We start from the raw sequence: 6,675 nt of genomic DNA, 5'->3' as shown, positions 1-6,675 counted from the left end.
TCCCCCTCCCTGATCGCGCGGCCGTGCTAATGAGCGGTGCATGAGCCATACAGTAGCACCGCCACATATGAAGGGAGGGGGTTATGCATATGGAAGAGCACGGCGGAGCTCCTGCCTGGCCGAAGATTACGTCAGAGTGCTGGGAGCTCGGGTCCATGCATACCCCGAAAACGAGCAATAACGGCTTGGGGTTCCGGACGCCGTAAGTATAATTTTGATCAGTATCACCCGCACTACAAGCCTGTATGACAGTTTAGTGCGGGTGATACTGATGGCAGATTTCCTTTAAATCTCTTTTCTTCCCCTTTCTGATGCTCAGTTTGAACTTCAGCAAGTTGTCTTGAGCATATATACATGCCTAAATGTATAGCATTGTTAACATCTAATTAGCTTTGTCTCAACAAGCAGTTGAACAGGTGTACCTAATAAAATGACCAGTTAGTGTATTTATTAATGATCTTGTAGAGGAATTGCACAGTAAAATATAACCTTTTATTTTTTAGATGATACTAAATTGGTTGATGCTAAAGAAACACAACAGAGGACAGAACACTATTATAAATGGATCAAGTTAAAGGGGTATTCAGAGATTTTTTTTATTTGACTATGCTACAGACGCCATAAAGTTAGTGTAGTTTATAATAGTGTCCATACCTGTGTTTGATGGATGTTCTTGCAATTCTTATGTGATCTTTCACGCAATGTTTATTTTTAGCAGTATACAACATGAGTGTTGTCTCAGATTTTTCCAGGTTGCAGTGTGGCCCAAGACATTCCATCACTAGTCAGGTGTTGAAAGGAGTCTGTCTACTTTAATGGGTGGTGCGACCGCTGGGTAGGGGAGATCATTCTCTAAATGGCTGCAAGGAATTATAGCTCAGGTGTGCTTCAATGGGTGGGAAAGTGACCTCACACTTACAAACAAGGGATCCTGGGACTTGTAGTTGGAGGGATGGAACTCCAAGAGGAAATAACCATTTTACAAAAAGAAAGCAGCAGTGTCTGGCAGGTAAGTACTAAAGTCTTCTTATTGTGGATAACCCCTTTAAGTTGGAGGCTTGGGTTAAGAAGTGGCAGATGAGGTTGCACACTGATAAATGTAAGGTTATACATGTGGGAAGAGACAATCCATGCCAGGATTACTTACTAAACGGGAAAACTGGGTTAACATGACATGGGAAAATGACTTAGGAATTTAGCAAACAGTTTGAGGCAGCATGTGATAAATATAGTGCTAGCACATATTTCTTTTAAATGACACTTTAGTGTACCACTTTGTATGGTTTCTCCCCTGTGACTTTTTAACCCATTTAAAAATTTGCCACTTTCTACAAATGCTGTCCAGAGCCAGTTATGTAAGCCAGGCCTGGGCTGGTGTAAATGACTCCTTTCTGCCACAACATATCTAAGACTCTGCCCTTTTCCCGTACCTTACAGTAACAATCAGGGCCGTTTGAAGGAATTTGGGGGCCACAAGCAAAATAGACATGGCCCCCCCTCCACCCCCTCCCCACCTTACACACGCAAAGCCTGTACACAGGATAAATACCAAATAAGTGGTTACATACAGGACCATATAGTGATCATATAGAAGTACATACCAGCTGTACACAGGATAAATACCATATAAGTGGTTACATACAGGACCATATAGTGATCATACAGAAGTACATACCAACTGTACACAGGATATATACCCCATATAAGTGATTACAGCTACATGAAGGAACTCACAGGTCACGTCTTTTCTGATCAGCGTCGTCCTCTTTCCTTTTCTTCCCTGTCCGACTCAGACCACCATGATGTCTTCCTCCAGCCCAAACTTCATCTCTCTTCATCTGCAGAACAAACATCTTAGACTCTGCATTTTTCTAGTGCTCTCCTTAACACTACACAATCTCCTCATCTATAGGTCTGTAATAATGCCCCCCTTGGTGTCCCACTCAGTAACAGAGCAGGTTGCCAGATATGTAGGTAGGTCACCATTCCCCAACCATGGTGCCTCCAGCTGTTGCAAAACTACAGCGCCCAGACGACCTCTGGATTTCTGGGCATGCTGGGAGTCATAGTTTTGCACCCTGGTTGGGAAACACTGATGTAGGTAGTCAGGTAGCCAGGTATATAGCTAGTAGGGCTCCACGATATGGGGAAACTGTGCGATTGCGATTATGGACCAGATTAACCCCCAGTAGGTGGGTAGTACCCCCAGATTACCCCTCCCCCCCGGTAGGCAGGTAGTAGCCTCATATTAGAACCGCCCCAGTAGGCAGGTAGTAGCCCCATATTAGAACCCCCTCCAGTAGGCAGGTAATACCCCCAGATTAACCCCATCCCCCCAGTAGGCAGGTAGTACCCCCAGATTAACCCCCTCCCCCAGTAGGCAGGTACTACCCCCAGATAAACCCCCTCCCCCCCAGTACGCATGTAGTATCCCCAGATTAACCCCTTCCCCCCCAGTAGGCATGTAGTACCCCCAATTAACCCCCTCCCCCCCAGTATGCAGGTAGTACCCCAGATTAACCCCCCACCCCCAGTAGGCATGTAGTGCCCCCAATTAACCCCCTCCCCCCCAGTACACAGGTAGTACCCTCTCCCCCACAGTATGCAGGTAGTACCCTCAGATTAACCCCCTCCCCCCCACATAGGAAGGTAGTACCCCTAGATTAACCCCCACCAGTAGGCAGGTAGTACGTCTTGACGCCGGCCCTAGAGCGTGACGTGCCCAGTGCGCTATGCAGTACAGCAACAGTGCAAGTAAGGTGCAAGGGGGGTGTCTAATGATAATCTAGGGGTACTACTACCTGCCTACTGGGTCTGGGGGGAGGGGGTTAATCTGGGGGTACTACCTGCCTACTGGGGGGGGGGGTTAATCTGCCCCCCCCCCCTCCCCCTTAGATTAACTACAGAGGAAATTGTTTTCTTTTTGGATTTCTTTTCTGTCACAACCACAGTGCTCTCTGCTGACACCTCTGTCCATGTCAGGAACTGCCCAGAGCAGGAGAAAGTCCCCATAGCAAGCATATGCTGCTCTGGACAGTTCCTATAATGGACAGAGGTGTCAGCAGCGAGCACTGTGGTCGTGACAGAAAAGAAATCCAAAAAGAAAGAATTTCCTCTGTAGTATACAGCCGCTAATAAGTACTGGAAGTAGTTTACAAGGCTGTTTAATTTTCTGTCACCAGTTGATTAAAAAAAAAAAAGTTTTCCACCAGAGTACCCCTTTAATAGCTCCTTATAGTTAGCAGCCCCCTTATAGTTAGCAGCCCCCTGTATGTAGTAGCCCCTTATAGTTAGCAGCCCCCTGTATGTAGTAGCCCCTTATAGTTAGCAGCCCCCTGTATGTAGTAGCCCCTTATAGTTAGCAGCCCCCTGTATGTAGTAGCCCCTTATAGTTAGCAGCCCTCTGTATGTAGTGGCCCCTTATCGTTAGCAGTCCCCTGTATGTAGTAGCCCCTTATAGTTAGCAACCCCCTGTATGTAGTAGCCCCTTTTAGCTGGCAGCCCCCTGTATGCAGTGGCCCGTTATAGTTAAAGGGGTTATGCAGCATATGGTGATTTTAGTATGTACCTGGCAGACAGTAATGGACATGCTTAGGAGGGATCTGCGCTTGTCTTTGGGCTAAATGGCTATGTTGTAAGATTACCATAACACTGTGGCTAGCTTTATGTGAACTGCTATTTCCTGTTTGACTTTTCTTTTTTTGACTACAAATCCCACAATTCCATTTTCCTCCCTCCCACACATCAGCCACCCCACCCATTGAAACATAAATGAGCTGCATCCATTCAAAAGACCTGTGGTTTCCAATCAGGGTGCCTAAAGCTGTTTCATCTGTTGCAGATTGATCGCTCCATCTGCTGACTAGTGAGTCAGGTCTCTTCCGCATTGCAGCCTGGGAAAAATCTGAGACAGCAGTAATTTTGTATGCTGTTAAAAATAAATATTGGATTGAAAATCACAGAAGAATTGTGAGAAAACCACTGTGTAGGCCCTGCAGAGCTACTGGAGGACCGGCTCAGCTTGCACCTATGGCTAAACTTTGCTAAAAGTTTCCTTGTTTCTGAGGGAGATTTATCAAAACCTGTCCAGAGGAAAAGTTGCCCAGTTGCCCATAGCAACCATTCAGATCGCTTCTTTCAATTTGCAGAGGCCTTGTTAAAAATGAAAGAAGCGATCTGATTGGTTGTTATGGGCAACTGGGCAATTATTCCTCTACACGTGTTTTGATAAATCTCCCTCTATGAGTAGGGATAAACTATAAAGCTCACAGATTACTATCAATGTGTTATGCATTACAGCTGTCTTCCACTAGATGGCAGCAATGCAGTTAGCAGCACACAGAATTTATTTCACACTGAGTGTGTTCTGTTATATGTTGCTGCTCAGATTTATAAAATAAAAATAAGTTACAATGTGGAAAAAGAAACTAGCATTTTTAAGACTGTATCCTATCCTATTAAATGGCAATATCATAAGCATTAATAGAGTGTTAGAGTTTTCAGAGACCACCAGAATATTCAAGAATAACTCAAAATGTGACCCCCTCCTCTCAATCCCAGAATTTTGGCTAGATAGCTGAACTTGTATATGGGTGACTCTGCTAAACACACATTATATATGTTCATATTTCTATGGATATATGTTAATATAGATATCAGAATAAATAAAAGGATGTGGGTGCATGCAGTCTAGACCTTGATCAGGATCCAAAAATATATACTCAAGAGTAGTTGCAGCACTCCCAAACAGTACAAGAAATAAAGAGTTATTCATTCATATTTTCAATGCAATGTTTCAGTCCCATTTTTTTTTTTTATATCAAGCAAACCCTTTTGTGTTGTTAAACCATCTTACTGATTTTCCCTCTGGTATCCCTGGGAGTGCTTGATGTAAATAGCAATATTCATACATATAGGTAAAAACAGGTTACAATGGGTCTAATTTGTAACATTGGGTATTCTATTTTGTAACAGTTGTCATTCCCCCCTTAAAGACTGATTTTAGGCTTCCTTAACAACTAATACGGGCTAACCTCTAGTGGCATCAAAACATACAACTTGAGTGTACAACGCTGCGGAATCTGTGTGCACTATATTTTTATTATATATCTTTTAACAACTCTGCTCCTCCTGCTAATGTTTTGACACAGTGTTCAGCATTGCAACGTATACATCTCCTTAAAGGGGTATTCCAGGCCAAAACTTTTTTTTATATATCAACTTGCTCCGGAAAGTTAAACAGATTTGTTAATTACTTCTATTAAAAAATCTTAATCCTTCCAATAGTTATTAGCTTCTGAAGTTGAGTTGTTGTTTTCTGTCTAACTGCTCTCTGATGACTCACGTCCCGGGAGCTGTGCAGTTCCTATGGGGATATTCTCCCATCATGCACAGCTCCCGGGACGTGACATCATCATTGAGCAGTTAGACAGAAAACTTCAGAAGCTAATAACTATTGGAAGGATTAAGATTTTTTTTATAGAAGTATTTTACAAACCTGTTTAACTTTCCGGAGCCAGTTGATATATATAAAAAAAAGGTTTTGCCTGGAATACCCCTTTAAGCATCAAGCCCCTCTGAACACCACGTACCTCAACATACCACTCTTGTCAGTTGACAGCTAGGCAACAACTTGCTGATACAGTTAAATATCGCTTCTCGGCCTTTTGGCTAAGATCAAGTGAAATATCTGTTCTTATCAGTTTTATGGGTGGATCAGGCAGCATCGATGTATGACTGGTGAGGACAAGATCTAAAAGGACTAAAATGTCAGCATACTTACCATGACCTAAGTTTTATTTATCTTTCGTCAATGTTCTTCTTGGGAAGATCCCCAAAAAACTGAGCGAATATGCATTTTGGGGTTGTCCAGAGTGAGGACATCCCCCATGACATCCTTATATGCTATTAGGCTATATGGGCAGGCGCTGTCTTTATTAAATGATTGCAGACCCAAGTGTGAATAGGAAACACAGAATTTATTGCTCATAAACAGTACAATATATCTGCAGCAATGATGTAGATGCTATGAGCATAAGCCACACACTTGAGACTTTTTTTTAATACTCCTATTAATCTAATTTAATGAGAAAATTCAATCTCTGACTTTATACTCCTCTTACAACCTTTTCATCTATGTATGTATTATTCTTTGTGACACTTTTCAATGTCTTCATCAGTAACGCATCAGAGAATGTTTACATGAAACAGCGGAATGAGAAATATTGTAATGTGCTCTGTCAATAGCAGATCAGCTCTGATATAAACATATCAGGGTCTAGTCACAGCAATAGAAGTCACATTCCGATATTCAACAGAAATGGAACATTGGGCCCCCATTTACTAACAGGATCCCGACAGGATCGGGTTTTGCGCCAGAATTCTGTCTGCGCCAGAATTTGCGCCAGAATCTGGCGCACAACCCGACAAAATCAAAATCATTGAGTGAAAAAAAAAAAACTACAAAAGGGGCGTTTTTCCTGACAAAAGGGGCGTGTTCCGAACAAAAAGAGAAAAAAACCTCAGAGTGTGAAGAAAACTCACAGAAAAACCTGTGAGTTTTGCTTTACAGAAACCTGACAGCTCTGAGCTGTCGGGAAATTACTCAAAACGGAGTGAATCCTGCTACCCTCAGCATGGAACAGGGTCTGTTCCATGTTGGGGGTAGTAGTACAG

General features: G+C 43.0%; 1 pseudogene; it reads left to right on the top strand.

The window, feature by feature from the left end:
* The first annotated feature begins 5,650 nt into the window (after positions 1 to 5,650).
* On the top strand, positions 5,651 to 5,855 carry LOC130363233 (U2 spliceosomal RNA; annotated as a pseudogene).
* Positions 5,856 to 6,675: the final 820 nt, after the last annotated feature.

Source organism: Hyla sarda, chromosome 3 (assembly GCF_029499605.1).
Source record: "Hyla sarda isolate aHylSar1 chromosome 3, aHylSar1.hap1, whole genome shotgun sequence".
NCBI lineage: Eukaryota > Metazoa > Chordata > Amphibia > Anura > Hylidae > Hyla > Hyla sarda.
The sequence above is the reverse complement of the archived record's forward strand: the minus strand, read 5'-3'. Positions and strand labels throughout refer to the sequence as shown.